The 25030-nt window shown below is 37.4% G+C and overlaps 1 protein-coding gene across 3 annotated transcripts in view; it reads left to right on the forward strand.

The window, feature by feature from the left end:
• The window catches only part of TNFSF4 (TNF superfamily member 4), a 202513-nt gene that overhangs the window by 73871 nt on the left and 103612 nt on the right, over positions 1-25030 (forward strand). Inside the window, exon 2 of one of the 3 annotated variants that reach the window (XM_017966089.4) lies at positions 19159-19276. The exons of the other annotated variants lie outside the window; for them this stretch is intronic. The gene's annotated coding sequence lies outside the window, so the exon portion shown is untranslated. The remainder of the gene's footprint in view (positions 1-19158; positions 19277-25030) is intronic. 3 annotated transcript variants of the gene reach the window in all.

Below are 25030 nucleotides of genomic sequence, written 5' to 3' on the forward strand. Positions count from 1 at the left end.
TTTATGATATTGATTTTTCCTATCCATGAGCATGGAATGTTTTTCTATTTGTTTGGGTCCTCTCTTATTTCCTTGAGCAGTGGCTAATAGTTCTCCTTGAAGATGTCTTTCACATCCCTTGTAAGTTGTATTCCCAGATATTTTATTCTCTTTGTAGCAATTGTCAATGGGAGTTCACTTATGATTTGGCTCTCTCCTTGTCTATTATTGGTGTGTAGGAATGCTTGTAATTTTTGCACATTGATTTTGTATCCAGAGTCTTTGCTGAAGTTGCTTATCAGCTTAACAAGTTTTTGGACTGAGATGATGGGGTTTTCTAAATATACTGTCATGTCATCTACAGAGACAATTTGACTTTCTGTCTTCCTATTCAAATACTCTTTATTTCTTTGTGTTGCCTGATTGCCCTGGCCAGAACTTCCAATACTATGTTGAATAGGAGCTGTTAGAGAGGGCATCCTTGTCTTGTGCTTGTTTTCAAAGGGAATACTTCCAATTTTTGCCCCTTCAGTATGATATTGGCTATTCATTTGTCATAAATAACTCTTTCCATTTTGAGATATGTTTCATCAATACCTAGTTTATTGAGAGCTTTTAGCATGAAGGGATGTTGAATTTTATTGAAGGACTTTTCTGTATCTGTTGAGATAATCATGTGGTTTTTGTCATTGGTTCTGTTTATGCGATGAATTATGTTTATTGATTTGCGTATGTTGAACCAGCCTTACATCCCAGGGGTGAAGCTGCCTTGATGGTGGTGGATAAGCTCTTTGATGTCCTGCTGGATTTGCTTTGCCAGTATTTTATTGAGAATTTTCAAATCTATGTTCATCAGAGATATTGGCCTGAAATTTTCTCTTTTTGTTGTATCTCTGCCAGGTTTTGGTATCTCCATCCAGTTTTGTGCCCTTGCAGGAAAGGAGTTACAATTATTTGGAGAAGAGGCATTTTGGTTTTTGGAATTTTCAGCATTTTGGTGCTGGTTTTTCCTCATCTTTGTGGGTTTATCTACCTTTGATCTTTGAGGCTGATGACCTTTGGATGGGGTTTTTGTGTGGGGTCTTTTTTGCTGATGATGTTCTTCTTGCTTTCTGTTTGTTAGTTTTCCTTCTATCGGTCAGGCCCCTTTTCTGCAGGTCTGTTGGAGTTTGCTGGAGGTCCACTCCTGACCTTGTTTGCCTGGGTATCACCAGTGGAGCCTGCAGAACAGCAAAGATTGCTGCCTGCTCCTTCCTCTGTAAGCTTCATCCCAGAAGGGCACCAGCCTGATGCCAGCTGGAGCTCTCCTGTATGATGTGTCTGTTGACCACTGTTGTGAGGTCTCTCCAAGTCAGGAGGCACAGGGGTCAGGGACCCACCTGAGGAGGCAGTCTGTCCCTTAGCAGAGCTGGTGTGCTGTGCTGGGAGAATCACACTTGTCAGGATCAGCTGCTGTCTTCAGAGTCTGCAGGCAGGAAAGATTAAATCTGCTGAAGCTGTGCCCACAGCCACTCCTTCCCCCAGGTTCTCTGTCCCAGGGAGATAAGAGGATTATCTGTAAGCCCCTGACTGGGGCTGCTGCCTTTCCTTCAGAAGTGCCCTGCCCAGTGAGGAGGAATCTAGAGAAGTAGTATGGTCATAGCCTCTTTGCCACGCTGTGGTGAATTCTGCCCAGTCCAAGCCCCCCAGCTCCTTTGGCACTGTCAGGGGAAAACTGCCCACCAAAGCCTAAGTAATGGCAGATGCCCATAACCCCACTAAACTTGATTGTCCCAGCTCGATTTGAGACTGCTGTGCTGGCAGTGAGAATTTCAAGCCAGTACTTTTAGCTTGCTGGGCTCATGGGATTGGGACCCGCTGAGCGAGACCACTTGGCCACCTGGCTTCAGCCCCCTTTCCAGGACAGTGAACAGTTCTGTCTCACTGGGGTTGCAGGTGCCACTGGGGTACCAAAAAAAAAAAAAAAAAAAAAAAAAAAAAAAAAAAAAAAAAAAAAAAAAAAAAAAAAACTCCTGCAGCTAACTCAGTGTCTGCCCAAACAGCTGCCAAGTTTTGTGTTTGAGACCCAGGACCCTGGTGGTGTAGGCACTTGAGGGAATCTCCTGATCTCAGTTGGAATTACAGAAATAACTTGCCTTCTGCATTGGTCTCGCTGGGAGCTGCAGACCGGGGCTGTTCCTAATAGGCCATCTTGGACACCTTCTCCAGTATAAAACGTTTTTAAGTCTTTTGACACATATAGCCAAATTGCTTTGTAAAGGATTTAACAGCTATTCCTATAAATTCTTGCTTTCTTGCCCTTACCAGAACTGGGTATTCCCATTAAAGTTTTTCTGGTATGTAAAAATATATTCCAATATTTTAGTATGCATATTATTAAATATTGATGAGATCGAAATTTGAAAAGTATATTTTGTTGATCATTTGAATTTCCTTCGTGAACTTTCCATTCTTTTCCCCCATTCCCTTGAACTTAAGAATGCCTACCTTGTTCTGCTTCATTAGCGAACTAATGGCTTTAGGAGTGAATTGTTCAGGAAGGAAGGAAAGGGAAGAAGGGAGGGAATGAGCTTTCTATTGTTTTAAAAATGAGAAATATACCTCATTTAGAGATTTTATAGTTGTGTCTCTAATATTGGTGGTTGACACTTTTTGCAATTATTCTTTAAACAGTTGGTAATAATTTTATTTGCCTAATATGAAGACTCAAAGGCATGTATTTACAAGTAGCCAACCAATTTTCCAGCGACTATGTGTTGAAGTGCTCTTTTTCTTTCTTAGTGATTTGAGATCCTTCCTTTATAAAGTTTGTGTGGTGTATATTTTTGAGCCATTTGTTCTATCCTAATGACATTTACCAGTATTCTTAATTATCATGATATTTATAACTTGTATTAATGATGGTGTTTGTTTCCCTTTACATTTCTTATTTTTCAGAGATAACTTTTCAAAATACTGTTAATGCCTATTTATTCTTTGGGATGGACATTGGAATATTTTTAAAATTGCCCTCTCTCATTGAAAAATCCTATTGATACTGTAATTGGGATTTTGTCAAAATCTACAGTTTGTATCAGAATTGAACTTTAAAAATAGAATTTGGTTTTCCTATCCAGGAATAATATATTTATTTTCATTAATGGCAGGGTTTTTTTGGTATAGTTTTGTGATTTTATAGTTTCTTCATGTGCATTTTTTATTCAAACTATTTCTTAAGTATTATATTTTGTTGCTGTTATGCATTGAATCCCTTTTTCAAATCTAGTTTCTTTTAAATACTGCAGTTTAATTACATGTGAAATAATTAAAAACATCTCTGGATGGGTGAGGGACCATTATTACACATAAGGCTACACCTTTGACTCTCCATCACCAGAGGTAGGCATAGAAATCACACTTGATCTTAGCCAAAAGGACAAGAAGTGTATTGACTAATCAAATGACCACTCAGATTACCATACAGGTATTATGCTACTTCCTATGGATTTATATAATATATTTATAGAGCATATTCAACATGGTATTGATAATGGTATTCAGCTGGTGGATGGGATAGTCACGTATCTGACTCCTTGATGGAGATAGCTAAAGTTGAGGCTCATTTGAACAGTTAACCGGAATGTATATGTACATGGCTTCTCCAGCATGGTGGTCTCAAGTTATTTGACCTCTAACATGGCAGCTCAAAACTCCCAGAGAGTGTTCCAAGAGGCCCAGAAACTGCAAAGTTTTTTATGACTGGTTTCAGAAGTCCCAGAATGACATACTATTGGTCATGTAAGTTACTGAAACTAGCCTAGATTCACAGAGGTGAGACTCTTAATGAGAACTGTAGCAACGAATATGGGTTATCTATTATTACAGATGGATAATAGCCCTAAATGTTAAAGGTAAACCAAAGCTTTTAGAAGGAAACATGGGAGAAAATCTCCATGATCTTGTAAAAATTTCTTTTGTCTAGTACAATGATTGCATGTCAATTTTCAGAAATAAAAATTTTAAAATTAAAAAAACTAAGCCAATCACAATTTTTTTTGTTTAGTAATTTGTTTTCATTATATTTTGCAAATATATAGTGAATTGGAGGAAAATGGCCTTTTACCACAGATGGTTTGAGAAACATTGGTTGATGAATACCACATCAAAGCATAATAAATCCTTGATAGATGTTTATTTTAACAAATAAACTAATCATGGTGTGGTTTGGTAGGAAGTTACTTCACATGTTTTTTTCTAGATCTAAAGTTTTCTTTCTAGGAAAAAGTCTTTGTTCTGAAATATCTCTGTATGTTCTGTGTTATGAGGAACTTCTTCTGAATACAAAGCATTTTAGAGAAAATTGATACAATCTTTTTATCCCATCTAACCAAGTTTGCCCCTTTATTATAAATTTATTTAAATACAGGTTTTATATATTTAAGGTAAAAATGATGTTTTGACATACATATCTACAGTGAGATGATTACTAGAGTTAAACTAATTAATATACTTATCTCAAACTTATATCGCCAACTTATTTTTGACAAGGTTGCTGAGCATACACAATGAGGAAAGGACAGTCTTTTCCATAAGCCGTGTTGAGTAAACTGGATATCCACATGTTGAGTAAACTGGATATTCACATGCAAAAGAATGAAATTGGACTTTTATCCTACATCAGATACAGTTGACTCAAAATGGATTAAAGACTTAAATGCAAGACCTAAAACCATGAAACTACTGGAAAAAAACAAGAGAAAACTTGACATTGGCCTTGACAGTGAGTCTCTCAATATGAAATCAAAGGCTCAGGCTGCAAAAGCAAAAATAAGCAAGTGGGACAACATCAAACTAAAAAGCTTCTGTATAGCAAAGGAAAAAAATCAACAAAATGAGAAGGCAACCTAGAGACTGGAAGAAAATATTTGCAAACCATGTATCTGTTAAGCGGCTAATATCCAAAATATTTAAGGAATTCAAATTACTCGACAGCAACAAAACTATCTGACACAATCTTGATAAACTGTTCAGTGATTAAACTCTAAGTTTACATATGTTTATTTTAGAAAGTCCAAAGTGTCTTTCCTGCTCTTAGAAAATTGCCAAAGATTCAGTTTTCTCACCCAAAATAGCCTCACTTTAATCATGTGTCCTTATAATTTAGGGTATATTTAAATGATACATTTTTTTTGCCTCCACATATGGTTGCAATATGATTTCAAGGGGTTTTCTAAATCTTCAGTAGTCTTTTATTGAAGTAGCAGGCTGTGGTTAACACAAATAGGCAAAGAACTCCCTTGTGATTTTTTTATCTGATATTCTTTTTTCTTTGATGTCTCAACTTTACCCTTAAAGATGATAAGACATTCCATTTATTTCCTATAAGGAAATAATACTATAAGGGAATACTTAAATGATACTTTTTTTTTTTTGCCTCCACATATGGTTGCAATATGATTTCATGGGGTTTTCTAAATCTTCAGTAGTTTTTTTTTTTTTTGAGACGGAGTTTCGCTCTTGTTACCCAGGCTGGAGTGCAATGGCGCAATCTCCGCTCACGGCAACCTCCGCCTCCAGGGTTCAGGCAATTCTCCTGCCTCAGCCTCCTGAGTAGTCTTTTATTGAAGTAGCAGACTGTGGTTAACACAAACAAAGAATCCCCTTGTGATTTTTTATCTGATATTCTTTTTTCTTTGATGTCTTGACTTTACCCTTAAAGACGATAAGACATTCCATTTATTTTCTTGTAGGAAATAAATGGAATGAATTTACTGAAACAACTTTTATGGGGATTGAAATAGGGAGGTATTGAAATAGCAGATTAATTTAAAAAATTCTCTTACTGTCCATTCCATGCATGTGACTGTAGTGAATCTGATATCTTAACTGACCTGTCTCAGCAAGTACTCAGGCTGGCTGGAGTGTTTTATTCATCTAAATCTTTGTAATTTCAAATCATAGATGAAGAGCACAGAGAAGACTGAGGTCACATGTAAAAAGCGAAAAACAAAATTATTAATCTCTAATGACCTTGTTTTCTGTTTTCATCTCTCATCCTTCCTGGTCTTTCTTTGGTATTAGATACTGTTGAAATCTTCTGCTACCTTGAACTCTCTGTCCTTTGAGTTTCCTCTGTTGACTCACCCTGCTGCCTGTTTCTCCTTACCTTAATTCTCCTACCATTTAACTATGGCTATAGCTAGTGTTTGGTGCTATGGCAAAACATTATACCTATTGTACTTACTTGGGAGAGTGTGGCTTTGACTATCAGATGAATGGCTCTTTGAGAGGGTTGGTATCTCCAGCTCTGATGCCATTTGGTACTCCTTTCTCTGTGTCTGTCTGTAAGTTCACCATTACAGCATGATGCAAAGAAATACAGGAATTTCCTAATTATCAAGTATTCAATTATTTAGGTGATTATTTTTGTTTTTCAACCGTGACTGGGTCTCTATCTTTTGCATTCCAGTCCTGTGCCACATACTAGAAAGAAAACAGAGATTACAGAGAAAGTAATTGCTTTCAAGGAGCTCAAATTCCAGTGATGCATGCACAGAATGAAATATGTTAGATAACAGAAATCTGCAAAATGAATGTGCTATGGAAACATAGAGAAGGAAGTTGGATGTCATCAAATGGAGGGCACTGAAGGCTGAGAGAATAGTGTGAGCAGAGGCAAGAGCATACATAGCTTGCAAGTATTGTCATGGTTTCATAGGCTGAGAGATAAATCAAAATTAAGAACTCAAGAATGGGAAGAATGGTGTAAAATATAAATCATAAACAGTAAATTTTAGAATATTTATCATGATTATAACACATCAAAATGTAAGCAATAGTTCTTAGAAGACAAGATACGTAATGTAAGAAGAAATAGAATAATCACTTGGATCAGAAAATTCACTTGGATCAGAAAATTCACTTGGATCAGAAGTTTGTGAGACAGGCAAAGAGAAGGTTGCCATATTTCACAGATGGAAATCATTATATATTTTAATTTAGAAATGTGGGTTTAAATGTATTTATAATAGTTTTTATTATGTAAAGATGACAATAAGATACGTAGAATGTATGACTAATAGACCACTAGAAAAGAAGAGGCTCTCGCAGTTGCTTGTGGGTTGTAAATTTGTATATTTCTGGAGGCAGGGATGGTACTATACATTAAAAACCTTAGATTTTTTAGACACTTCAACACAGCTACTTCACTTCTAAGACTTATCCTAAGAAAATCATCATGGATATGTACAAATGTATACTTACCAGATAATATGTGTGACAAAAGTAGCATGTAAATGGAATTATGTGCTATCAGGTAATCAGGTAAATGGAATTAAGCTGTATTAAAGTCCTTGCTCTGAGCCAGAAGAGGTTAAAAGCAACAAGAAATATTAGACATTGATAATTTAAGGATGCCTATAGTAATTTCTAAAGTAACCACCAAAAAGGAGTTAAATGATAAAAAGCTCTCAGAAGTTATTTTCGTATTACCAATTTGTTGCTCCTCATCTCTAAATCCACATTTTATTGCCCTGCTTGAGGTACTGATCATTTCTCCCTTGCCAGTTGGCATGATGTTAAGCTTCCTCAGTAGAGGGTGTGGGAGAGATGCTAGAGGAGGAAGGGCTCTTCCTTGTTCTGGTATGCTCTACCTGGCTGACTCTTGTATCCCACAGCACTTCCTCATGGACACCTTACCCTACCACCCCAGTGTATGGTTTTCCACACACTGAAATGCTTCATCTGCATAGAGGGTGGATTCCTAGTTCCACCAGTGAGACCTCAGTGATATCTCCACTGTCTAGTGGGCTATGGTCATGCCCTTTCTAATGAAGTTTGAATCTCAGCCTGGTGAAGGAGAGGGGTCCTTCAGATTGATTCCTTTATTGTTTATTCTCACAGACTTGGGGTAGTGGCTCCTTCCTTTTATTCGTACTGTATTTTATCTTGTATCTATGTCTGACTCCTGTATTCTTTAGCATTCTCTTAACTTATTAGCAAATCCCATATTACTTCAATCTCCTGTCGTATTGAATATGTCTTTATATTAAACTTTGCCAATTCAAATGGCTGTATGATTTCTGTTTCCTGATTGGACCTTGATGGATATACAGGAAAGAAAGGAAAATAATAAAAAATGGTCAATCCAAAGGATGGCAAAAAAGGAGCACTGAAAGAACACAGAAGAGGCATGACAATTAGATAGCAAGTATTAAGACCAAATCGATCACTAAAACATTAAATGTAAATGGACTAAATGCTTTACTATACACAGAAATTATTAGTTTGGATTAAAACTTAAACATATGATGTTTACATGAGATAATATAAAATATTAAAAAAAATAAAATATGAGAGTTTGGAGAGACTAAAATTAAATGATGGAAAATATCCTACCATGTAAACAACCAAAAAAACCCGATGCAGCTATATTAGCAAAAGTCAACTTTAAGTCAAAACATTAAGGCCGGGCGCAGTGGCTCAAGCCTGTAATCCCAGCACTTTGGGAGGCCGAGGTGGGTGGATCATGAGGTCAAGAGATCCAGACCATCCTGGTCAACATGGTGAAACCCCGTCTCTACTAAAAATACAAAAAATTAGCTGGGCACGGTGGCGTGTGCCTGTAATCCCAGCTACTCAGGAGGCTGAGGCAGGAGAATTGCCTGAACCCAGGAGGCGGAGGTTGTGGTGAGCCGAGATCGCGCCATTGCACCTCAGACTGGGTAATAAGAGCGAAACTCCGTCTCAAAAAAAAAAAAAACAAAAAACAAAAAACAAAAATTAAAAACATCATTAGTGATAAAAAGAGGCGGGCTCAGTAAGTTTCAATTTACCATGAAGAAATAATTTTAAATTTGTAAGCACCTAGTAACATTAAGTATTAAAATATAAGACAGAATCAGCAAAACTTCAAGGAGAATAAATCTACAGTTTTCATCAAAGGTTTTTAACATATATTTCCCAGTGACTGCTATAATAGGAGACAAAGAAAAAAAGAAAAAGTACAATAACAGAAAATTTGAAAAACATACTAAGAAAATTTGTCTCAAGGATAGCTATATAACACTATACATTATTTACAAGCCTACACTTTTAAAAATGGACTGTATTTTCAGCCCTGAAGCAAGACTAAAGGATTAAAATAAGATGTTCTATAATGACTGTGCAATTAAAGCAAAAAATCAATTACAAAATGTTAACTTGAAAAATCCTCATATGGTTGTAAATTAAGAAATATATTTCTGAATACCCCTGGGTCAAATTCACAATGGAAATTAAGTGTTCTGAATTAAATGATAAATAAAATGCTACATATCAAAACATGTATGTAGCGTTTTATTTATCCTGCTAAAGCAGTGTTTGGAGGAAATTTTTACCCTTAAATACATACATTAGAAAAGAAGACAGTCTCAAAATAAGTAAACATATCATCTATCTCAAGAATGTAAAGAAACAACAACAAATTTAAGCAAAAGAAAGTAGAAAGAAGAAAACAATAAACAGAAACTAATGAAACAGAAGGAAAATAGAAAGGATCAACAAAAATAAAATATGTTTTTGTGATTAATAAATTTTGGTGAAACTGATAAAGACAAAAAGAGGGATAACACAAATTATCAGTATTGGAAGGAAAAAAGGTGACATTGGTACAGAACTGATGATTATTAAAAGCTTATATGAACATTATGAACAACTTCATTTTTTACCAATATATTAAAAAAATATATGAAAAGGATAAATTATTAACAAAATACAATTACCAGATTTTATGCTAAAATAAATAGAAAACATGAGTAATTCTGTGACCACTAAGAAATTGAGTCCATCATTAAAAATATTTTTATTAAAAAATTTCAGGTCCAAATGGCTTCACTGGCAAATCCTATTAAATGTTTAAGTAAGGTGGGGAGAGATAGCATGGGAAGAAATGCCAGGTATAGGTGAAGGGGAGAAAGGCAGCAAATCACACTGCCATGTGTGTACCTAGGCAACAATCTTGCATGTTCTTCACATGTACCCCAAAACCTAAAATGCAATAAAAAAAAGTTTAATAAATAATGCCAGGTTTCCATAAACTGAGAGAATAGGAAAAGTGGAACAATCTCGAATCATTTGATAAAGCTAGCATAACCTTAATAGCAAAGTCTAATAAGGACATTAAAAAAGGAAAAAAAAATACAAGCTAATTATCTTCTGTAAGTGCCATAAGTCCTAAAAAAACAGCAAGCAAAAATTCAGCAATGTATAAAAGGGATACTGTATCCCCACCAAGTTATGTTTATTTTGGAAATGCAAGTTGTTCCATTGGCCTATATCTCTATTTTGGTACCAGTGCCATGCTGTTTGGATTGCTGTTGCCTTGTAGTACAGTTTAAAGTAAGGTAGTGTGATGCCTCCAGCTTTGTTCTATTTGCTTAGGATTGTCTTGGCTATGAGGGCTCTCTTTTGGTTCCATATGAAGTTTCAGGTGGCTTTTTCCAGTTCTGTGAAAAGGGTCATTGGTAGCTTGAAGGGGATAGCACTGAATCTATAAATTACTTTGGGGTATATGGCCATTTTCACAATATTGATTCTTCCTAACAATGAGCATGGAATGTTTTTTCATCTGTTTGTGTCCTCTCTTATTTCCTTGAGCAGTGGTTTGTAGTTCTCCTTGAAGAGGTCCTTTATATCATCTATTAATTGTGTTCCTAGGTATTTTATTCTCTTTGTAGCAATTGCGAATGGCAGTTCATTCTTGATTTGGCTCTCTTTAAGTCTGTTATTGGTGTATAGGAATGCTTGTGATTTCTGCACATTGATTTTTGTATCCTGAGACTTTGCTGAAGTTCCTTATCAGTTTAAGGAGATTTTAGGCTGAGACTATGGGGTTGTCAAAATATACAATCTTGTCGTCTGCAAATAGAGACAATTTGACTTCCTCCTGTCCTAATTGAATACCCTTTATTTGTTTTTCTTGCCTGATTGCTCTGGTTAGAACTTCCAATACTATATTGAATAGGAGTAGTGAGGGAGGGCATCCTTGTTTAGTGCCACATTTCAAAGGGAATGCTTCCAGGTTTTGCCCATTCCGTATGACATTGGCTGTGGGTTTGTCATAAATAGCTTTTATTATTTTGAGTTACATTCCATTGATACCTAGTTTATTGATAGTTTTTAGCATAAAGGGCTGTTGAATTTTGTCAAGGCCTTCTCTGCATCTATTGAGATAATCATGTGGTTTTTGTCCTTGGTTCTGTTTATGTGGTGGATTACGTTTATCAACTTGCATATATTGAACCAACCTTGCATCCCCAGGATGAAGCCTACTTGATTGTGGTGGATAGGTATTTTGATGTGCTGTTGCAATTGGTTTGCCAGTGTTTCATGAAGATTTTGCATCAATGTTCATCATGGATGTTGGCCTGAATTTTTTGTTGTTGTTGTTGAGTCTCTGCCAGGTTTTGGTATCGGGATGATGTTGGTCTCATTAAATGATTTGGGAAGGGTTCCCTCTTTTTAGATTGTCTGGAATAGTTTCAGAAGGACTGGTACCAGCTCCTCTTTGTATGTCTGATAGAATTCAGCTGTGAACCCATCTGGACCTGGGCTTTTTTGGTTGGTAGGCTAATTGCTGCCTCAACTTCAGCCCTTGTTATTGGCCTATTCAGGGTTTCAGTTTCTTCTTTGTTTAGGCTTGGGAGGGTGCAGGTGTCCAGGAATTTATCCATTTCTTCCAGGTTTACTGGTTCATGTGCATAGAGTTGTTTGTAGTAATTTATGATGGTAGTTTGTGTTTCTGTGGAATTGGTGGTGATATACCCTTTACCATTTTTGATTGCGTCTATTGATTCTTCTCTCTTTTCTTTTTTCATTAATCTAACTAGTGGTCTATTTTGTTGATCTTTTCACAAAACCAGCTCCTGGATTTATTGATTTTTTTGAAGGGTTTTTTATGTCTCTATCTCCTTCATTTCTGCTCTGATCTTAGTTATTTCTTGTCTTCTGCTAGCTTTTGAGTTTTTTTGATCTTGTTCCTCTAGCTCTTTAAATTTTGGTGATAGGGTGTCGATTTTAGATCATTCCTCACTTCTCATGTGGGCATTTATTCCTACAAATTTCCCTCTAGATACTGCTTTAAATGTGTCCCAGAGATTCTGTTATGTTGCGTCTTCGTTCTCATTGGTTTTGAAGAACATCCGTATTTTTGCCTTGATTTCGTTGTTTATCCAGTCAACATTCAGGAGCAAGTTGTTTAGTTTCTATGAAGTCTGCAGTTCTGAGTCAGTTTCTTAATCCTGAGTTCTAATTTGATTCCACTGTGGTCTAAGAGACTGTTATGATTTCCGTTCTTTTGCATTTGCTGAGGAGAGTTTTACTTCCAATTATGTGGTCAGTTTTAGAGTATGTGCGATGTGGTGCTGAGAAGAATGTATATTCTGTGCATTTGAGGTGGAGAGTTCTGTAGATGTCTATTATGTCTGTTTGGTCCAGATCTGAGTTCAAGTCCTAGATATCCTTGTTAATTTTCTGTCTCATTGATCTGTCTAATATTGAGAGTGGAGTGTTAAAGTCTCCCACTATTATTGTGTGGGAGTCTAAGCCTCTTTTTGGAGGTCATTAAGAACTTGGTTTATGTATCTAGGTGCTCCTGTATTGGGTGTATATATATTTAGGATCATTACCTCTTCTTCTTGCATCGATCCTTTTACCATTATGTAATACCCTTGTCTCTTGATCTTTGTTGGTTTAAAGTCCATTTTATCAGAGACTAGGATTGCAACTTCTGTTTTCTTTTTTCTCTCCATTTGCTTGGCAAATCTTCATCCCTTTATTTTGAGCTTATGTGTGTCCTTGAACATGAGATGGGTTTCCTGAATACAGCACACCTTTGCTTGCAGTTTTGCTTAGAGGTACAGTTAGAACTGCCTCAGTAATGGCAAACTGCCTTGGTAATGCTGGACTGCCTCACTAATGCTGGACTGCCTTGGTAGTGGTGGAGTGCCTTGGTCATGGTGGATGCCCTTCCCCTCATTGAGCTGGAGCATGCCAGGTCCAGCTGCACTTCCTTTGAAACTCTCAATCCAGAGCGTTTCCGATTGCTGGTCTTTGTGGGGGTGAGACCCGCTGAGCCAGATCACCTGGCTTCGTGTTTCAGCCCCCTCTTTTGCAGTTAAGTGGGTGGCTTTTTCTCTCCGGCATTCCAGGCACCAGTTAAAATGGCCACTCAGATTTGTGTCAGTTTTTGTGTGGAAACCAATGGCACCAGCTGACACAGCCATGCTGGAAACTCATGGCACTTTCAGCCTGGGAATCTCCTGGTCTGTGGGCAGTAAAAACTCATTTGGGAATGTGGTAATCACTCACCCTCTGCATTGTTCTCACTGGGAACTGCACTCCAGACCTGTTTCTATTCAGCCATCTTGGATCAAAAGTCTCCAAAGATCATTCTTAATAGTGAAATGTTACCATTACTATACAACATTTTACAGGAGGTCCTAGCCAGTGTAATAAGACAAAAAATGCAAATGAAGGGCATGAGGATTAAAAGGAGAAAATGAATAATAAAAATGTAAAGGAAGGGAGGGTATGAGGGTTAAAAAGAGAAAATAAATGGTAATTTTTTTTACAAAGGCTATAATTGTGTATGTAGAACATCTAAAAGAATCTATACATTATTAGAATGAATGAAATAGTTTAATTCACACCAATATATTCCCCAGCCCATAAGATCTTCTACCATTTGACATTGATATTTCTCCATTGAGTGGTGGAGTCTATGGTCCTTCCCCTTGAACCTAAGTGAACGTTGGCAATTGCCTCAGTCACTGGAATGCAGTGGAAGTGATGCTGTGTGACTTTTGAGGCTATTTTATAAACAACAATACAGCTTCTTCTTAGCTCTCTCTCAGTGTGCTTGCTTTTGAGACCCAGGTCTTATTAGGTCGCCTTATGTCAGCCCATAGTCCCAGCTAGGCTTCAAGCAGCTAGGCAGCATGAATAACTAAACATGTGAATGGGCTGGCCTTTGGATAATTCCTTCCTAGCCTTTGATTCTTCTAGCTGAGCCCCCAGATATGGAAAAGGGATAAGCTGCTCTCACCATGCCTTGTCTGAGTAATTAACCAATAGACATCTTGACATAAAAAAATCGTTGTTGTTTTAAGTCACTTAAAGTGACTTTAAGTTTTGGAGTAGTTTTAGCAGCAATAGTCAACTAATACAGGTCAATATAAAAATCAATGCATTTTATAAAACAGAAACAATAAAATGAGTTTTTTAAAAATAATGCTGTGTATCCATATAGAATAATAAAAATTATTATCTCCCACTATATACAAATAACAATTCCAGGTAGATTACAAATCTACATATGAAAGACAAAAGAATAAATATTCTAGAAGACAAAATAGCATGTTTTCAGGACCTTGACATAGGGGAAAAGATCTCAATAAAACACACACACACACACACACACACACACACACACACACAGAGTGGAATGGAGGGAGAGACAGGAAGAGAACAGTTAATTAAAAAGTTGACTACAGTCAAATTGAAAACTTCTGTTTATCAAAATAATTGTTAAAGGCTAGTCACAGAGTAGAAGATATTTGCAACACATATGGCTGACAAAGGGATTGTGTTTAGGATAAATAACTTGTATAATCAATAAGAAAAAGACAGACAATCCAATTCAACATGCAAGAGACTTGAACAAGGCACTTAACTAAAGAGGATATTTAAAGTCCAATAATGCTAAACAGGTTCTCAACCTCATTCATAATCAGGGACCTTTCATTTTCTGTATTATAAGCATTATCATGCATAATTTTGAGCGTTGTAAAAAACAAGAGATGATTTTTAAACTTTTATTTTGAAATAATTCACCCTTACGGAAGAATTGCAAGAACTCTCATATATATTTTGCTCAGATTAACCAAGTGTTACAATTTTGTCATATTCTGCATCCCTTTCCAGATCCAGACTCACGTGTATGAGTGTGTGTGTGTGTGTATGTACCTATTTTTTCTGAACCATTTGAGGGTTTTATATTAATGTATCATGTCCCTTTGTACCTAAATACTTTAAATACTTCAGTATTTTATAAGAACAAAATAAATTCTTTAAATGACCACAGTATGGTCATTTAAACATTTATCAAGTTCAGAAAATTTAACATGGATTTGCCACTATTATCTGATGTAGAGTTAACATTTCATTTTTTCCAATTGTCTTAATAGAAAATGTTTTTCCCTAGTCCAGAATCTATTCCAGGATCGTGCACTGTATTTAGTTGATGTTTCTGTCATTTTCTTTAATCTGTAACAGTTCCTTAGCCTCTGTCACTCATGACATTGACACATTTGAAAAATATAAGCCAGTTGTTTTGTACATTATGTTTGAATTTGGGTTTGACTGCTATATATTCATGATTAGATTTAGATTTCATATTATCGGCCAGTAATAGTACATTAGCAATATTTTGTTCTTCTCAATATATCAACAGTATACAACTTAAAGGACTTGGCATAAGTAGATTATTATATTTTTTATTGTGAGCAATTTCTCAGCATTTTTGAGGAAAAGTAGAGAATGAATCAAAATATTATAAAGCATTTTATGTGTGAATGTATTTATCTGACAGTTTTGTGATAAAACCTAAAACAGAAGTGAGGTTGCCTAAAACCGATCATTCCAAGAAGCAATTAATAAGTAGTATTCTCAGATTCAATGAGGATGCTTCAAGAGAACCATTTGGAGAATTTTTTATGTGTTCCCTGGAGTTGGAGGGGTACAGGGACTGGTTTCTGACTCACAGCCGCAAAGTCTAAAGGTGAGAGTTGGTGGCCTGAGCTCTGCTGACTTGGGGCAGAGTTAGGGAAGTTGAAACCCATCATGATTTCTAGCATCTGGCATGACAAGGAAGCCTGAATTTCCCTTGAGCTAATGAGACCCACAGGAGGGAGTCATATTGAGTTCTTTTGAATGGGACTCCACGAAAGAGGACTGAGCCCTGTCGATGGTTGGGCCACAAGAAACCAGTGGCTAACGGGAATGTGTAAGTGGCCATCTGGAGGAAGCATAGTGTATGTGAAAGGAAGTGTAGGCAAGAGGTCCCTAGTGATGGAGGTCATCTGTGAAAAAGCCACAAAACCACTCCGGAAAGAAACAACTGACTTTTAGAATATCCTTTGCAGAGAGAATACCTATACTAGACTGTAACTGTCCTGTGAAGTATTACCTTTACTTATCCATGCCTCTTCCCACCTATCTCACTTCTGTCCCTGAAGGGCCCCAGAGTATCTGCCAGGGAATGAGAGAGAAGGTGGAGTAAGAGCTAGAGATTAATATGATCACCTCCATCTTTTCTTGTTACAGGCTTCCTAGCCTGAAGTAGGTCAGATCAGAGAAGGGAGAAGTTTTAAAGTTGATGAGAATAGAATTTTAATTACTATACTTGATTAGAATTTTTAATACTTAGAAAAGAATGTCTAGATAAATTAAATGGAATCCTCCCAATTCTATGGCCTATGGAAGTCTGAAAAATTCCTGTTCATTTTTGTGAATTCCTTGGGAATTACGTCTTATGGTCCCTCAGCCTCTGGCTCTTAAGTGCATCAATCTGGGTTTGAAACTAGACCCTGGTGATGGTTTTAAAAATTGTCCAAAAATTCGTTGACACTTTTCTCTTCAAGAGATAGTGCTTAATTCCTTTCTCCTTGACTGTGAGATGGACTGAATGACTGACTTCTAATGAAAATAATACGGTGGAAGTGACAATGTGTGGCTTCTGAGACTAGGTTATGCGGCATGTGGCTTCCTCTTTGTCCCCTCTCCTAGACTGCTTGCTCTGAGGGAAGTCAGCTTCCATGCCATGAGGACACTTAAGCAGTCCTATGGAGAGAGAGGTCCATAAAGTGAGGGACTGAGGCCTCCAGCCAACAGCCTTGTAATTAAGCCAGCTTGGAAGTGCAGGTTGGTTTCTTTGCAATTTTTTTGAGAGTAAGTAACATTTTAGAAGGAAGGGCCAGAGTTTGTATTTGTGCTTCTATCAGCAGTGATTATATTAAGGCCCAGAATAATTTTGCCTTAACAATATTGAACACCTAAAGGACTTTTTCTCACGAGCAATTGGTTTTCTTTATCCTGGATTTTCCGCTTTCTAAATCATTCTCTTTAGCCAGTGAGATTTTCCTATGTCATTTATCTATCCCCTGGTTAAGAAGTGCATCCATGCCCAACCCAGTCTGTTTGCCTTCAGGATAAAATCCAAATTCTTCTACCTTGTTTATAAGAACTCTCAGCACTGCCATGATGTGGGATCGTGGTCACTTCTCTCGCCATGGGATATTTATTTTGAATATCATGCAATAAAGGTCTTATTTTTCACAATTTCTATAGAAAAAAAGATGCCAAAACCTTTACTTAGAGACTTTTCGTTCTAGAAATGAATGCTTATTTTATGTCAATTTTTTATATACACCGAATTAGTGGACCAAGTGACCAGAGCTTCTGAGAAAGAAAGAAATGACTGTTTTCACAACTTTATAGCAGAAATAATGAAAACTGTGGGCAGTTAAAACTGGACAATCGAATAAAAAGATACATTTCTTCTGAAATGCTGTTACATTAAATTCTTAAAGAATAAAAATAAATATGATATATTCACTGTGTAGCCTTGAAAAGAAAAATTATATATTATTGACCTGGAATTTTGTCTATCATGTAGAGTTAAAAAAAATGGTTAGAGAACAGTATTAGGGAATAATCACATTTAGAATAATCACATAATCATATGTAGAGAATAAGATAACATTCAGTTATGTATGCATACACAAATAGTGTAGAAGGCTCTATATCAAGTTGTTCATGATGATTATCTCTGGGGAGAGGTGTATGAGAGGACTTTGTGGGATGGTTTTTACTTTATTCACTTCTGAATTTTAAAAAATGTATAAAAACATCTTTTATAACTTAAAAAGATAGTTCCATTTTGTAAAGATCAAGGATCACGTAAATGGATGATAGAGCAGGAGTACCATCATCTTGGACAAATGCTGCCACTTTAAATCCCAGCTCCCTTTCCAGCCTCATGCATTTCAAGGAAATCACTTACCTTCTATCTACAAGGAGCCAGAAAGAGCAGGCAAGAAAACTCAGATAAGACACCTCGGGCATAGCAGGAGGTGGGAGGAAAGTCTCTTGGGTAACTGCGAAACTTCACCCTCATACAAGGAGCCCCGCTAAAACAGTGGGCCTTAATAAGCACATTCCTTTTCCTTCAGGTGCACTAAGATAGGAAAGCTAAAAGCAGACTTGGGGAATAAGCCTGCAGCTACAGAAAGATATATGAGAACAAACACACACTCTCCCTCCCAGATAATCACAACAAAGAAGTAGTCCAAACCTCTGATAAACTCTCCCACCCTTAATCCTTAAAAACTCTTAGTTTGTAGGAAAGGGTGCCTCTGACCTAACTTGGCCAGAAAACACCTCTCAGGTTTGTTTTCTCTAAAATAAATCTGCTTGACTGTCAAGCCTTCTTTCATGTTTCTTTCCTCTTTCTTTAATTCTTACACTAGGAATCCTACATTAATATCTATACCTCTGTTGTCATAAAGACTCTCATTTAAATCCTCTTGGAATGATGAATGGTTTGATATCAGAGTTTAATCGCATCTTAAAACTGTTTTCCAAGAAACAGTTGGAAAACAGTTTCTTTGGGTAATTTCATCAGTGGCAAAAACACTACTTGTTATTAAATTCTTCCTCTTAGCCAATCCTCGTGTTACTCCATAGGTTGTTCCTCTGGAGCTCAGTTAAAAATGGAAAAAAGGCCGGATGCGGTGGCTCACGCCTGTAATCCCAGCACTTTGGGAGGCCGAGGCAGATGGATCACGAGGTCAAGAGATCGAGACCATCCTGGTCAACATGGTGAAACCCCGTCTCTACTAAAAATACAAAAATTATCTGGGTATGGTGGTGCGTGCCTGTAATCCCAGCTACTCAGGAGGCTGAGGCAGGAGAATTGCCTGAACCCAGGAGGCGGAGGTTGTGGTGAGCCGAGATCGCGCCATTGCACTCCAGCCTGGGTAACAAGAGCGAAACTCCGTCTCAAAAAAAGGAAAAAAAAAGAAGAAATTGATGGCTTTCTTTGTTTAAAAATGATTACGTGAGTATTAGTTTCATTTTCATAGTATGTTTATCTTTTTTTAGATATCTTGCCCTTGATCATTTCTTGGAAGCCACATGATAAAAACAGAGTATAGGATTGGAAGTTAGAGGAACTGACATCATACCCTGCTATCTTCACATACCAGTAGTCTACCTGCAGGTCAGTCATTACCTTAAACTGTCTGAACTTTGGTTTTCTCATCTATAAAATAAGAATGATAGTGTCTGAGAGGATGGTAGGAGATGAAGTGAGAGTGTGATGAAAAATAACATCGTGCACATATGTTGGTTTACCCTTCTCTTTCTCCTGCCCTCTTTCTTTCTAGTCTTTACTTCTTAGGGATGTCAGAACTCTCTACAATCAGTATCTTCTGTAAAACAAAAAAATAAAATAACTCATTTCCTTCTGTACTTCAGAGAGTCACTTTTGTAAGACTCATTTGGACAAATGCATGTCAAAGGGTGTTTGAAAGAATAGGGTCTTACACTAATGCTAGCTATATTTGTGCTTTGCCATATGTCAGCCGTATGAATCCATTTGTCCTAGTGGATATCATCCTTCCCATTTTATAGAGAAGGAAATGGTTTGAGAGGACCTGAACAGGGTCTCATAGGACTAGAACCCAGGCTTCCAGACTACTAAAGGCCATTTAAAATGTTTATTTATCTTCTGTAAATTAAATGACCTCAATTCTTTGAGCTTTTTTTCCCCCATAAATTCCACATATCAAAATAACTGACAAAGAAAAGCAAATGAATTGTTTAATTATTTGTATATGAAATTTTGCTATTAAAGTTGGATTGATTTATGTGAGCACCGAGTGTGTATAGCCAGGCACTGTGTAGGGAATACATTGGTAAATGAGAAGACATGATTCATGCTTTTATGGAATGTATGTTCTGTAGGGTAGGGGTGGGGCGTGTGGGTGGTAGCAGAAAATAAGTGAGTAAACAAATAAATGAACGAGATAGTTGTAGGTGGTGATAAGCATTTCTGGATCCAATGAAGCATAGTTATATGAAGGAGTGACAGTGGGTGGTGTTGGATGAAGAGGTGTGGCCTAGACTGAGTAACAGAAAAGGGCTTTGGGAGAAGATGACCTATGGTGTTCAACAGATATTTACTGAACGAATTAATGAATGAATGAGCCATTCATGCAAAGATTAGGAGCAATGGGAGAGAGGGTGTTTCAGAAATGCTTTTACTGTAATGGTTAATATTAGCAGCTGCTTTTGATTTGCTCTTATTATGTGCCAGGCACTATGCTTAATTATTTACATTTACCTAAAAGTTGAATCTTCACAACAACCAAAAGAATTAACTAATTAGAATAACTCAATTTTTTAGATAAGTGTTGTAATGACATTTGTAGTAAAAAAAAAAAATGGAACTTCATATTTAAGAATTAATGTTCTTATTACTCCTTTAAATCTCAAGCACTTAAAGAACAACATTTGGTTATAAAAAAGGTAGTGTTCTGTCTCATTCACCTAATTTTCTATCAAAATAGATTTGTTAAAATTCCGTATAAAAATAATAGCTTCTTTATCTGTTCTGTTCATGTGTCATAATTAGATCATAGGAAGTCAGAATGGAAAGCAACCTTGAAATTCAGCTAGTCCAACAGTACTGTTTTATAAAGAGACTTAGGCATAAATAAATTAAATGAATCTTTTTTAGAAAAGCTGGATTTTTGTAGTGAGCATTTGGAATGAATAAAACTGAGAATGGCCATTATTCGCTAAACACACAAATTACATGTTTCTGAAACAGTACATTTGTTCTTCATGAAAACTACAATGACATTACAATTTCCATTTTCCTGATAAAGGCAACTTTAAGTAAACTCAAGATCACATTGACACTAAATGGTAAACCAAGGATTTAAAGTCAGATATGCTCCTCCAATACACTTTGCTTTTACTTTCAAAATAAGATCATCTCATAATAAAAATCGTTTAGAAATTAATCATAGCAGTTATAGTAGTTTGGATTGAATGTTTATGCATTCTACAACACTGGACATTATGTTGATTTTGTTTATTTTGGGGGTGAAGGTGGAGCACTCCACTTGAAAGAAAAAGGTAGAAAAAATTCCATTACCTGTGTTTCCATTAATACCTGTAGCATCGCAAATCCAATGAGCAGCAAAATCCAGTACTGTTTGGGCAGTGAGATAGTGGCTCTCAACAACTATGGAGAGAGAAACTTGCAGACTCTTGGGGAAACCCCTAACCTAAGAAAATCCCTCCTCAACAGCAAAGTGTCCCAGGGACCTTTGAGATTCTACTAAGGGCTGATAAAGTAAAATGTCAATCCAAGTGGCAGATACTGTGTTTCATGTCTTTTCTGAATGACAGATTTCTGCCTTCTCTTCTCTTCTTCCTCATAGGAAGTTCCTGGCAGGAGAAACTCCCAATATGAGTGGGCTAAAGAGGAAGGACTCTGGGGCTGCTTGTTCTTTCTTGGGGACTTTAAAGACCAACTTCTGCTTTTACCTTACATCCATCCATCCATCCATCCATCCATCCATCCATCCATCCATCTATCTATCGTCTATTTTGGGGAAGTAGAGAATTACAATGAGCAGTAATCAAAAGACCAATATAGCCTAGGGATTTGTTGAGCCCATAAAAAAATCAGTAAAATATGCCTTTCAGAGTTTGAGAGAAATTAGCCTAAAAGTAATGTTTTTTGGCAAAGTGAGCAGTTGACAATGAGTTAAATACCACTTAATCTTTAGTTGAGGAGCCCCTCAGCCTACCCCGACACTACAAGGAAAGTGCTTATAGTTAATGCATGTCTTCTCACATTTCCTATTCCTTCTTATGTTCCCCCTCCCAACCTTACATGTTGGGGGCATGGTGGAATTCTAATTTATATAGTTTCCACATTCTGAGAAACAGATGAACTCTGCAATAATGATTACAAATTTAGATTGTTTCTGCAAAAATAACTGTTATGCATCATCCCATATAAAGCCTTAATTCCAGGCTCATAAATCAAATAGTCAATACAAAAAGCACTTATTACCTCCTATGGATCTTTTGCTAAAACACAGTGCAATTTGGGAATTAACTATCCTAAACTAGTAGAAAAGTATTTCAAGGAGATTTGTTTGAATAACCTGTGGGAAAAGAAAGAAAGTCGGATTAGGCAGAGGGAAGAATTGAAATGCACAACAGTCATAAATCCTCATGCGATCCTCATAGATGCCCTCATAGGTGGGTTTAGATAGCCCCTCAGAATCCTACCACCTTGAGGCAAGGGAACTGGGTCTTTAGCTGTCATCCACCAGTGATTGGATGCAGGTTGGCACTGGGAGTGAGTCATCTTCTTGGGGTGTGCTTCGTTCTGGATGCAGACTGGACTTCAGGATTTATGGACTATTGAATCTGGCACTGAGTGGCATACCACAGCATCCATTACAATATTAAAAAATGTTGTTAAGTAAAGGACATCATAGTTCAACCATTTGTCAAATGACTGGTATTTTTTATTTCAAATGTATAACTGGACAATGTTAACAAACAGGTTATATCACTCATAGCTGTTAATTTAGAGGCATCATGTTAAGTCCTCATTGTTATACAGCTACTAAATTTCAGTATGAATTATATTTTATATATCCTCTTTCATTTATCCAGTGTGATTTGCTTGAAGGAACTCTGAGACTCTTTTATCTCTGAGTTAAAAGATCTGGGTTCTTACCAAAGTCTGCCAGTTACTATAGGACGAGTCATTTTATTTCCTCATCTGTAGATTAGCGATGATGATATTTTGGCTGACTCTTTCACAGGGCTGTTTTGCGCAATGACAAATGGAGTGCTGGTACAGGCCCTTTGCAAACTGCTGCTGAAGAAGAGCTCAGAGAAGCTATAGTTGTGGGAATCCTAATCTGGCTAGAGTCTCAGTTAGCATGAGGAGCGCCTGGAATTTGAGAGTAGAGCAGAGTTAAGTGTGGATGGTACACACAGAGGGAATGGGGCAGGAGACTGCAAAAAGAAGGGGTGAGGACGAAAGGTAGAATTTTCCTTAGGTACCAATGACCATCTTTTCCCACTGCAACTGAGGCCAGCTCTACTAAGCAAATTGAAAACAAAACAGAACAAAACAAAATGCAAAACAGACAAGTCAGCTGACTGAATTCCATATGTTAACTAAACCATTATGCATCTTGGAACATGTCTCTTTTTCCCATTCTCACCCCATTTCCCGCACCAGGTAAACAGCAATCACATTACTGAGAGGAAAGAGAAAAACCACTGTATTTGTTTGGTTCTGGGGGTTCTTGGCTGTGATATAGGATCTGTCACCTCCTTAACAGCACTTTGACTCAACCTTTTCATCTGAATGCAAGTGGGTGTTCATTTCTGAGTCTCTCTTTCTTGCTCTCTCTTTTTGTTGTGGTCGTGGTTGCTTTGGTCTCATTTTTAATCGTTCTCGTGACAGTCCTCTCTCAGTCCCTGTCCTGAAAGTAAGTGATCAGACTTCAGGTTAGGGTAGAGTTACCATGGACTTCCCCAGACTGTACCCACAGCATCGGAAATGTTTCCTTTGAATTTTCAGCTTTTTCAACATTGATGGTACAGCCTTGATTTTGGTTTAAAAAACTGGAGAAAAATGTCATGTGGTCAACTTCAGGGAGGCGTAGTTGAATGATTTCTAACCAGAGGCATTTCCCAGTTGGTTGGCCACATTGAAACCAGTTTTCCCTTCTACCCCAGAGGTTTTCTGTAGCATATTCTGCTCCCCTCCCCATATTCTTCCTTCCAACAATCTATCTATCCACCCTCTCATTCATTCACTAATTGATTCATCTATTTCCCTCTCTTCTGGTCAAGAAACCAGTGTGGGCTGTATTGCACGTTTCATATTCTCTCCTGCAGCCTCCTCACATGCCCAGATATGGACGAATTCCTTCCTCCTAGCACCTACTTTTTCTAGTTTGGCCTCCATCTCTCGAAGCTGATGAGTGGCTGAGATAATTTTAACAAAGCAGCAGTGCAGACTGGGGCCAGGTCTGCTTTGTGCTTTCTGTTACTTCAGGATTTATGGGCTGTTGAATCTGACACTCAGCCCTGGCTTTGCCGACAGCACATTTGTTTTATCCATAGAGCAAACACCACTGACTGTGAAACCTGACTTGACTTGGACTGTGACCAGTGATCTTTTTTTCGTGTGTTGCCAGGTAACTTCTTTTTTCCTGCCCCCCAGGTTTCTTAAAGGAACAAGATCTAACATATCATTAGATGGTGTATAAATATAATGAAATCATTTTTCTCATGGAAGTCTGTCTTGTCTCCCTAAGGATAGGCTGGCTACCTTTTTCTGGACTCCAGTGGCACCATATAGTCTTCCCTGTATTTTCTCTGTCTTTCTCTCCTACTGGATACCATAAGGACAAAAACTCTCTGGCTCATTATTGTATCTTCAGTCTGGAACACAGAAATGTCAGTGTATGTTTGTTAACTGATTAACTTTGGCATGTGTGGGCTTTCTTCTAGTTTCCTGAGAAGGAAGGGAAGTAGTAACATCTGCTTTTCTGGGAACCGTCTACCTGGGACTCCAAGGCCTATGGAGAGGTGCTGAGGTTAAGTTGGATGTTGGGTTCTTATGTGTAATATTGCTTCTCCTTTGTATCTGTCCACCCATACCATTTTCCTTGCCAGAACATGTTAGGCACAATCTTCTGCTATAGGGGAAGTGTGACTGGCAATGGCTAAAGATGATCAGAAGAAAAATACCTGGAAGAAGCAAGCCCTATTTTTCCTGCCTACCCACGTCCACTAACACAGCAGGGAGTCTATGCTTGGCAGGGTATCTATGGCTGTCCAGGTCCTTTCCCAAGCCTGTATTCTTTCCTTCTGTCTCCTACCCCCACAACCCTTTTTGTAGCCTTCTCTCCTGCCG

Source organism: Callithrix jacchus, chromosome 18 (assembly GCF_049354715.1).
Source record: "Callithrix jacchus isolate 240 chromosome 18, calJac240_pri, whole genome shotgun sequence".
Taxonomy (NCBI): Eukaryota; Metazoa; Chordata; class Mammalia; order Primates; family Cebidae; genus Callithrix; species Callithrix jacchus.